The following is an 11,555-nucleotide window of genomic DNA, read 5'->3' as shown; positions in this document are numbered from 1 at the left end:
ATATCCAACCTAGACTCTAGACACAGCCATAAAACTGAGTTTCAGACATTGAAGTCTGCTGTCAGAGCAACCAGTGCTTTGATGTCCTGTAACGACGTGAGATCAAAAGAGTTTATAATTTTTTCAAGTTTATTATTTGACCATTATTAATGAAATGTGCTGATCATGTAACTTTACTTTTTGTGCTTCCTTAAGTATTGAGGAAGGCATTTATTTTCATAGAGAGCATTAAAAAATGTGATGATTCTAATTCCCTCTGTAACCCACGGTACCTTCTTCTAAAATTTTAGACCCCTTCCTCCTCTGTGTTATGTAGTGATTTTTCCTGGACATTTAGGAGATAATGCGATGTTTTGGCAGAGATGTTTATTTCCAGGCACTACTGCATTTACTACTCTGTTTGACCTCCAAGTCTGGGGTCATGGATGTTGAATGAAGAAATCCCAAAGTGACCAGATGTGAATTAAATGTGCTGGATAGGAGATGATTCGAGGAATGGCTAGCTGGAAGATGGAACACAGGGCACTGATGGTTTCCTAAGGGCAACATTTATTGGGCAACAGTCTGCCAGCTGGTAAAGGGAGGCACTTGTTCAGTCCTGGTGCTTTATTCTAGCCAAGAGGAAAGGAAAGCCTAAAAGATCAAGTATACAAATGAAAAACAAACATGGAAAGCTGCAAAGTTAAGAACACCAAGAGGGGGAAGCCACAAGGGAACCAGATTATATTTCAGAGTTAAAAAAAAAAAAAAAGCACAAAAAACCTATAATCTGTCTTGTAAATTAATTCCACACTTAATTTTTGAAATTCCTTCCTATTTCTCCAGACTTGAGACAATATGAGGGAAATGAAATGTTATAGGGAAGTGGCAGCCAGGCATTTAGTGGTAAACTAGTTTACTTTCACAATTTCCTTTCATATGTAGATTCAGCCTTGCCTTTTCCTTTGTCATTGCTTACAAAGATCTAAGCTTCCTTCCTAAGGCATCATCTTTTATTAATCAGCTTATCCACAACAGAGTCCAAGAGACTGGAGCTGGGTTCAGACAGATGTTGATAAATGTCTTAAGTTTCTTATAAACGAAATCAAGGCCAGCCATGTTTTATTAATCAGTTATCCTTCATACATATTTTGTCCTCCGTATATTGGCTCACACTTTATATGCCATCCTGTTTACACTGTCCTGATTTAATTCAAGACTGTTAGCCTCTACTTGGAAAGACAGGTAGTCCTGTATGAGTCTTTACATATACTTAAGGGCTAATATAAACAGTCATTTATAGATGTATATTTAGCAAAACAACATTAGGTGTTAGGAAAATGACAATCATGCATTTATGAAGTATGTTTACTTTATTGACAAAGGTAAGAATATAAAAATGGTCAAAAATCTGCTGGTGGAAATGTTTAGGAACTTACCTTTCAGTATCCTTATGCCTCTGCTCAGAAAGTTAAAAACATATTGAACAAACATACTGCTACTAACAGAGCCTCACATGGTCTGATTTTGTCCTATATTCTCATTTAAGGGATTCTGACTCGGGGCTCCAAAATAGTAAATGCAAATTACTATCAAAGCAGGTCATCTTCCTGATTGTTGCTATAGTGGTTATATTAGTTCAAGGCATATTACAAGGATAAGAAAATAATTAAGCAAGAGAATGATGTTCCACCTATGGAATAAATTATGTATAGTAACAAATAATCTTCAGGTGTAAACTATGGTGTTAGTCTGGTGTTAATGACCAATTGGTCTATGAAAACCTAGGGTAAAGTTCTTAGAAGCAAATTTCCTGTCTGCCCTAATTTATACCTTTGCATTCTTCGATTGTCCCACCTTTGGATCTTCTATATGTGCTGTGCACCTGTGTATCCCACTCTGGTCCATTCTGTGCTCCATCTGGTAGCAGAATTGTTTCTGATTATACAGAAAGTCTCTTGGACTGCAATTTCTTCATGTTCAGGGTTTAAAGAATAGGCCTTCTACCACAAATACACAGGGTTCTGCTCTGCAGTTTTGTCGTTTTTATTTTGGGGCCCAGTTACTATCACTGAGTACAGGCAATGGATCCAGTGCAGGCGTTATGAGCATCCCATCACCCTCTCCCCTGTGCTCTGTGAAATGATCTTTCATCTGCACTGTGTCAGGAGGAGTTTCCTGTACCTCTTTGATTCTGGATGGAATTAGGATACATTCTGGATTAGGAAGCACCTGAAAAACTCTGTCCCATTACCTCAAGGCCTATTCCTCTTTGGCTGTTACTCTTTTCTTGTTACAAAAATACCTGTAACAAAGAAACTCTCTGCCCTGGATTGACACTGGGCCTGTCAGGGAGGAACCAGTATTTTGCTTATGTTCACACTTAGGATTTGCAAACTGACAAGACAGATTCCTTCAAAGTAAAAACAGGTGATTCTCACAGCATAAAAAATATCTCCTGAGTATGCAAGCTGATACAAAGCTAGATACCAAAAAATAAACCCTCCCTTAATTTTTTTGTATTTATAATATATCAGTGGGCAGTCAGCAGTTACATGTTCCTGGATTTTGGATATAAGAAAAAAAATAATTTTAGCAAATAACTTCTTAGAATTTTAGAAAATAGGCATTTATGTGTTATGTTTAACCTGCTTTGATCCTATGCTGTATGTTAACATGAGATAAAATATTTTAAAGATGTTTTAAGATTGATGATTTTTTATGAGCATATTTTTTTTAATTTGAAGTATAGCTGATTTACAATATTGTGTTAGTTTCAGCTGTATGACATAGTGATTCAGCTTTTTTTTTGCATATTATATTCCATTATAGGTTATTATAAGATACTGAGTATAATTTCCTGTGCTATACAGTAAATCTTTATTGCTTATCTATTTTATGTATAATAGTTTGTATCTGTTAATTCCATACTCCTAATTTGTCCCTCTCACTCCCTTTCCACCTTGGCAACCGTAAGTTTGTTTTCTATGTCTGTCAGTCTGTTTCTGTTTTTTATATACATTCATTTGTATAATTATAAGTGATATCACATAGTATTTGTCTTTCTCTGTCTGAATTATTTCACTAAGCATAATGTTCTCTGAGTCCATCCATGTTGCTGCAAATGGCAAATTTCATTCTTTTTTCTGGCTGAGTAATATTCCATTGTATATACATATACCACATCTTCTCTATCCATTCATCTGTTCATGGGCACTTGGGCTGCCTCCGTGTCTTTGATACTATAAATAGTGCTGCTATGAACATTGGGGTGCATGCATCTTTTCAAATTAAGAGTTTTCATTTTTTTCCAGATATATACCCCGGAGTGGAATTGCTGGATCATATTGTAGCTCTATTTTTAGTTTTTTAAGGAACCTCCATACTGTTTTCCATAGCAGCTGTACCAGTTTTCATTCTCAGTGGCAGTGTACAAGGGTTCCCTTTTCTCCACACCCTCTCTAGCATTTATTATTTGTAGAATTTTTGTAGACAGCCATTCTGACAGGTGTGACGTGACACCTCATTGTGGTTTTGATTTGCATTTCTCTAATAATTAGCAGTGTTGAGCATCTTTTCATGTGCCTGTTGGTCATCTGTATGTCTTCTTTGGAGATATGTTATTTACGTTTTCTGCCCATTTTATGATCAGGTTGTTTGTTTTTTTGACATTGATTTGTATGAGATGTTTTTATATTTTGGATATTACCCCCTTGTTATTTGTATTTTTTTCAAATACTTTCTCCCATTCTGTATAATGTCTTTTCATTTTATTGGTGGTTTCCTTTGCTGTGCAAAAGCTTTTAAGTTTGATTGTCTCATTTGTTTATTTTTGCTTTTATTTCTTTTGTCTTGGGAGACTGATCTAAGATAATATTGCTGTGATTTATGTCCAAGAACATTTTGCCTATGTTCTCATCTAGGAGTTTCATGGTGTCATGTCTTACATTTAGGTCTTTAATCCATTTTGAGTTTATTTTGTACATGGTGTGATGAAAGGTTCTAATTTTGTTTATTTATTTTTACAGGTAGCTGCCCAGCTTTCCCAACACCATTTCTTGAAGAGACTGTGTTTTCTCCATTGTATAGTCTTACCTCCCTTGTTGTAGATTAATTGACCATAGGTGCATGGGTTCATTTCTGAACTCTCTATTCTGTTTCCCTGATCTATATGTCTGTTTTTGTGCCAATACCATGCTGTTTTGATTACTGTGGCTATATGTATAGTCTGAGGTCTGGGAGGGTTATACCTCCGCTTTCTTCTTTTTTCTCAGGATTGCTCTCTTAATTTCCCTTTCTGATAGTTCATTATTTAAAAAAAGCAACAGATTTCTGTACATTAATCTTGTATCCTGCAACTTTATTGAATTCATTAGTTCTAATAGTTTTTGTGTGGAGACTTTAGCGTTCTCTTTATAGAGTATCATGTCATCTGCAAATAGTGAGAGTTTTACCACTTGCCTTCCAATTTGGATACCTTTTATTTCTTTTTATTGCTGTGGCTAAGACTTCCAATGATTAGAAGTGGTGAGAGTGGGCATACTTGTCTTGTTCCTGAATTTAGAAGGAAGCTTTTCACTGTTGAGTATTATGTTGGCTGTGGGTTTGTTGTACACAGCTTTTATTATGTTGAGATATATTCCCTCTATACCCACTTTGGTGGGAGTATTTTATCATGAATGGGTGTTGAATTTTGTCAAATGCTTTTTCTGCATCTATTGAGATGATCATGTGGTTTTTGTCTTTCCTTTTGTTAATGTGGTGTGTCACATTGATTTGCATATGTTGAATTATCATTGTGACCCTGGAATAAATCCAACTTGATCATGGTGTATGATCCTTTTTATATATTGTTGGATTCAGTTTGCTAATATTTTGTTGAGGACTTTTGCATCTATATTCACCAAAGATACAGGTTTGTAATTTTCTTTTTTTGTAGTGTCTTTGTCTGGTTTTGGTATCAGGGTGATGGTGACCTCATAGAATGAATTTTGGAGTGGTCTCTCCTCTTCAAATTTTTGGAGTAGTTTGAGAAGCAAGGTATAATTTCTTCTTTATATGTTAGATAGAATTCCCCAGTGAAGCCATCTGGCCCTGGACTTCTGTTTGCAGAGAGGTTTTTTTTTTTTTGTGGTACGCAGGCCTCTCACTGTCGCGGCCCCTCCCGTTGTGGAGCACAGGCTCTGGACGCGCAGGCCCAGCGGCCATGGCCCATGGGCCCAGCTGCCCCGTGGCATGCAGGATCCTCCCGGACCGGGGCATGAACTCGCGTCCCCTGCATTGGCAGGTGGACCCCCAACCACTGCGCCACCAGGGAAGCCCTGCAGAGAGTTTTTAAAATTACACATTCTATTTCCTGTCTATTGATCAGTTTGTTCAAATTATCTGTTTCTTTTTGACTCAGTCTTGGCAGGCTGTATGTTTTTAGAAACTTGTCCATTTCTTCCAGGTTGTCCAATCTGTTGGCATATAACTGTTCATAATATTCTCTTATAATTTTTTGTATTTATATGGTATTGGTTATTATTTCTCCTCTTTGATTTCTTAGTTTGTTTATTTGGGTCCTCTCTCTTTTCTTCTTGGTGAGCCTGGCTGGAGGTCTGCCAATTTTACCTTTTCAAAAAAACACATCTTGATTTCATTGATCTTTTCTATTGTTCTTTATCTCTATTAAATTACTTCCTTTCTTACCTTTATTATTTCCTTCCTTCTGTTGACTTTGGGCTTTGTTTCTTTTTCATTTTCTAATTCTTTTAGGTGGTAGGTTAGGTTGTTTATTTCAATTTTTTTTAATTTCTTGAGGAAGGCCTGTATCGCTATGAACTTCTCTCTTAGAACTGCTTTTGCTGCCTCCCATAGACATCTGTGAAGTTGTCTTAAGGTATTTTTTGATTTCTTCTTTGATTGCATCAGTGACCCACTGCTTTTTCTTAGTAGCATGTTGTTTAGTCTCCGTATGTTCTTTTTTCCCCCATTTTTCTTTTTGTAGTTGATTTCTAGTTTCATACTGTTATGGTCAGAAGAGATGCACAAAATAATTTCTGTCCTCTTAAATTTGTTGAGGCTTGGTTTGTGAGCTAGTATGTGGTCTAACCTAGAGAATGTTCCATGTGCCTTTGAAAAGAATGTGCGTTCTGGGTTTTTTTTGGATATAGTGTCCTGTAGATATCAATTTAGCCTAACTGGTTTACTATGTTATTTAGGACCTCTGTTGCCTTACTGATTTTCTATCTAGATAGTCTATCCATTGATGTCAGTGGGGTGTTAAAGTCTCCTACTACTATTGTATTATTATCAATTTCTCCTTTTATGTCTGTTAGTATTTGCTTGATATATTTAGGTGCTCCAATATTGGGTGTGTATATGTTAATAAGTGTAATATCCTCTTCTTCTATTGATCCCTTTATCATTATATAATGCTGTTCTTTGTTTTTCTTTATGGCCTCTATTTTAAAGTCTACTTTTTCTCATATGAGTATTGCTACCCCCACTTTCTCGTCATTTCCATTTGCCTGAAATATCTTTTTCCATCTCCTTACTTTCAGTCTGTGTGTGTCTCTCACCCTAAGGTGAGTCTCTGAGCACTTATTTTTTAGAATTAGGCATAATTTACGTACAATAAAATGTAGGGAATTTGTTTCCAGTTTGAAGACAATTGGACAGCTGTATCCACCTGTGTAACCACCACCCAAAACAAGTTATAGAACATTCCCAGTACCCTATAAAACATTCCCATGTGGCCCATTCCAGTAAATTTCCACCTCAAGCAACCACTTTGCAATTGCTAACAGTTTAGATTAGTTTTGCCCAGTTTGGGCTTCATATAAATGGAATCATACAGTATTCATTCCTTTTTGTCTGGCTCCTTTCACTAAACAGTGTTTGATAGCTTCATCCATGTTACAGTTACTAGGTCTGATTGCTTTCTATTTTCAAAAATATTATGAGGTACATGCTGGATCAAAAATACTGAGAAATTAGAAAGTATGAAATAATAAGTTTTTTAATGATAAAAATTACCTTGAAGATCCTTCTGCCCTAATTTGCAGCCCAGCTTGTGAGCCTCCCATATGATGCTTGTGCTACCTGGAGCTCTGGCCTTTGTAGGAACATCTCCAATACAGGAACACATCACTTCACGAGGCATCTAAAGTACCATGAGTCCATACTTTAAAAAAGATGTAAGAATACTATGTAACTGGGCTTCCCTGGTGGTGCAGTGGTTGAGAATCCGCCTGCCGATGCAGGGGACACGGGTTCGTGCCCCGGTCCGGGAAGATCCCACATGCCGCGGAGCGGCTGGGCCCGTGAGCCATGGCCGCTGAGCCTGCGCGTCCGGAGCCTGTTGCTCCGCAACGGGAGAGGCCACGACAGTGAGAGGCCCGCGTACCGCAAAAAAAACAAAAACAAAACCAACAGAATATTATGTAAGTTTCCCAGATTATTAGAAATGATCCTTCATAGTTTTAATGTGTGGAAAGGGCTCTAGTGAAGAAGGGAGAAAATTTCCTCAAACAAATAATATTTTGCTAAAGTTTCAGTTTTGTTTCTGAGTCGGAATATCTGCAGTCCTAAAAGAAGGACTCTGTTTCAAATTGCTTTCCTCCTGTAAAGAATTTGCAAGTCGTAATCATATTTTTTTCAGTAATAGATTTCTGTATTTCTAAGGAAGCCTACATAAAAAATCATTAATTTTACATATTTCCTATCTCCTTTATTATTTTACACAGTTGAATAAATTCCCTTCAAGCCTGATCAATGTCCTGGTCAGTGCTTGGGTTGTGCTTAATCTTTCATGAAATCAATCAGATACTCTATGTTTTATTTCCTCAAGTAGGGACAGAATCAGGATTATCAACAATACCAATAGATGACACTCAACTTTCTGGTTTCCTCAGCGTAAGTTAAGCCCTTAAAAAGAAACTCTATATAACATTTTATTCTGGTTTTCCTATTGTTTATGATTATATTTCCATTTGAATAACTACATAGTAAACAACACCAATGCAAGTGATAATGGCAGGGATAAATTAATCACTGAAATTTGTCAGCCAAAGATTATCTAAGCACTTACTTTAAACTGATTTATGAAATTTGAAGAATATCTGAAAGACAGAGACTTTAAAAAATAATGTCACATTTTACTATATATATCAGAATATAGAGCATCAAATCCAGACAGTTATATACATCATGTGTTTCTTGAGAACAAGGACTTCTTCATCTCCCTTTTCTTCCCCTCTCTCCATATGTTTCTTTTTTTTTTAAACATCTTTATTGGAGTATAATTGCTTTACAATGGTGTGTTAGTTTCTGCTTTATAACAAAGTGAATCAGCTATACATATACATATGTTCCCATATCTCTTCCCTCTTGCATCTCCCTCCCTCCCACCTGCCCTATCCCACCCCCTAGGTGGTCACAAAGCACCGAGCTGATCTCCCTGTGCTATGCGGCTGCTTCCCACTAGCTATCTATTTTACATTTGGTAGTGTATACATGTCCACGCCACACTCTCACTTCGTCCCAGCTTACCTTTGAGCCCTTCTGCATTCTAGCTTGGTACTCAAGTGTAAGTTCCATGTCTGTCTGTTCTCTGAGTAAGATTTCTTACCTAAGTAAACAGAGTTTATGATGATAGACATAGGAGGAAGCTTGGCTTCTGTCTCGACCTCTCTCTCCACATAACCAAGTCAACTACATTTTGGCTGCTAAGGCTGTTGCCTCTTCCCCAGCTCCACCACCCCTGTTTTATTCTAGACTCTAAATGAATTTGTACAATTTGTTCCTAAACTGGTCTCTACAACCTGACTCCTAACAATACGTCCTCCACATGGTCCCCAGAAGAGCTTTTTATAACTCAGACCTGACCATGTCACCTTCCTGCTTGAACCAGGCAATGGTCCCCCATGATCGCAGGTGAAAAACTAAAATCTTGGCTTAGCCTATAAGGCCCTGCAAAACCTTACCGTTTTCCAGCTCTCCACCTGCATTTTCCACCTGCTCACTGTAGCAACTCAAGGCTGCTCAGGTACATGAGAGTCTAGTCTCTGAATGTATTTGTGCCTGCCTTTTTGTTGCTGTTGTTTGTTTTCATCCTGAAAGCCCATCACCATGTCTGCACCTGGCTGATCACTATTACATTACCTTGGACTTCCAGGAACTCCCCTCCAGCCCTCATCTTTGGTCGGGTTAGGCCCACACAGTAACCTTGGCCCTCGTCTACCTCACCCCTAACCATTAACATTATCTGTATCTCCATAGATGACATTAGCACCTGATTCTCAGTCTTCTGCTGCCCCTAGCCCAGACTGTCCTTTTATCACAATGACTCTGTGTGGTTGATCAATTCAATAACTTAGCTTCAAAATTCACTGACCTCTTCCACTCTGTTTTAGCAGCTCATTCCAAAGGTTTTTTTTTTTTAATATAATCATTGCCTGGACCTCAGCCCACTCTGAAATCTTAAACTTTATTATATCAGTCTCCAAGTAAAACCTTCAATGCCTTTGCCCCTTTCACTCGCTTCTTCTCATTACATCTTCATGACCGCTCTTACTTTGGCTGCAACTTTTCTAACAGTCTACCCACATTCTGACTTTGCATGCTCCTCCACCAAAGAATATTTTACACTCATTCAATCTACTCCAACACAACACAAATTCATCAGTTTGCAATTAAGACTAGGCCCCCGTAGTCTTTTAATGAAGACTAAATTCATTCACTAAAATCATGGAGCAAAGATCACTAATCCCCTCTTGATTAACAAATCCAATGGACTCATGTCAATCCTAGTATTTCTTCATCTTTCCATGGCATTTGCCTCCACTTATTCCTTCCTTGGTTTCTTTGTCACTGTCATCCCCTGGTCTACCTGGTTTGTCTTCCCAGTCTTCTTTATGCACTTATTGTTCCAGGGGGCAGTCTTCCCTCCTCTCTTGCAGGCCATTTCCACACTCCCATGGCTTCAACTATGATTCATATACTGATGACCCCAAACTCTCTGCCTTTAGCTCAGCTTTCTCTCCTATATACCAGTGCCCCATGAACTTCATCACAAGAAACTCAAGCCCAAGAAATCCAAAACTGAGCCTGTTGTCACTGCCCTAAAATGTTATCTTCCTCTTGCATTTTTGTTGTTATTAATAAACTCAATTTCTCTCCACTCACTAACTCAAGCCAAAAATGCAAGAGTCTTCACAAATCTCTTGGTTTTCTCATTCCCCACATTAAAATAGGAATCAAGTTCTTTCTCTCCTACCTTATTCATGTCTCATATTGTCCCTTATCCATTCCCTTCACTGTGTGTTCTTCACACCCCATTATCTCTTACAACAGTCCCTCCAAGCTGACCTCTCTACCCCCAGCCTCACGGTCTTCCAGCCCATTTTTCTCACTGCCGTCAGAGGGAGCTTCCTAAACACAAATCTCATCTCATTAGGCTCCTAGAGCTCAACTTTCTATAGCTGTGGCTTCTACATGTGGTTGCACGTTAACATCGCCTACTGAGACATTTTTAAAATGTCACTCCTACAGATTCAGAGAGAACCGGTTGTGAACAGGATTGGGATGGTGGCATTTTTTAAAAGTCCCAAGTGATTCCACTATAAAACCGAAGAGCAATGATCCTACAGAATAAACCCCAAAGCCCTACTACTTGCTCCATTTTCATATTTTCTGCCTCTATTCATTCTATACACAGCTGTATAGAGTGACCCTTCTCCACTGTCTCTGCTATCTTGGCTTCCTCTGCCTAAAACTCCTTTTCATAGCAAGTCAAGACTCTAGTTATGTTATGGGCTGAATTGTGTCCCCCAAATTTATATGTTGAAGGCCTAATTCCCAGTATTTCAGAATGTGACGGCATTTGGAGACAGGACCATTAAGGAGGTTGAAATGAGGCCCTTGGGGGGGGGGCGCTAATCCAATCTGACTGGTGTCTTTAAAAGAAGAGGAAATTTGTACACACAGAGAGACATCAGGGGTACACACACACACACACACACACACAGGGAAGACCATGTGAGGACACGACTGAGAAGGCAGCCATCTGCAAGCCAGGAGAGAGGCCTCAGCTGAAGGAGCCACCTCCATGTGGGGCAGTGCAGTCATTGTGACAGAAGCAAACGAGGGCATGGCAAACAGTAGGCTGACTCTGAAAACTTCTGCTTAGAAGTGACAGTTAGAATAACAACAGTTATTCTCACCTCTGACTTGACCTTCCCCAAATAGGAATACAGTCTCGACCCATGTAACTGGAAATCAGACTTCCAGCAGCCTCAATATTAGGTATTTACCTGTGAACCTGAAAATAATTTTAAAAACCATGTGAGAAGCTTTGGAGTACCAAGGAAAAGAGTTACTATCAAGCACGTGCCTTTTATTCATTGATGGAGTGTAACACCTTACATGAAGCCTTAGCTAAGGCCCACTAACAGAAAAGAGTGTCTAAAATACTTAATGTAGAGACAAATATTACAGGCATACCTTGGAGATACTGCAGGTTCAGTTCCAGACCACTGCAATAAAGTGAACCTCGCAATAAAGCGAGTCACATGAATTTTTTGGTTTCCCAG

The 11,555-nt window shown here is 38.5% G+C and overlaps 1 long non-coding RNA gene across 1 annotated transcript; it reads right to left on the bottom strand.

Moving 5' to 3' along the window:
• Positions 1 to 1,473: 1,473 nt before the first annotated feature.
• Positions 1,474 to 11,277, bottom strand: LOC141275995 (uncharacterized). The gene is made up of 3 exons (XR_012324729.1): positions 11,187 to 11,277; positions 8,515 to 8,593; positions 1,474 to 1,899 (listed from the first exon to the last, which is right to left on the bottom strand). It is a non-coding gene; the product is annotated as an uncharacterized lncRNA (long non-coding RNA).
• Positions 11,278 to 11,555: the final 278 nt, after the last annotated feature.

Source organism: Tursiops truncatus, chromosome 12, assembly GCF_011762595.2.
Source record: "Tursiops truncatus isolate mTurTru1 chromosome 12, mTurTru1.mat.Y, whole genome shotgun sequence".
Lineage (NCBI taxonomy): Eukaryota > Metazoa > Chordata > Mammalia > Artiodactyla > Delphinidae > Tursiops > Tursiops truncatus.
This window is presented reverse-complemented; position numbering and strand designations above follow the sequence as displayed.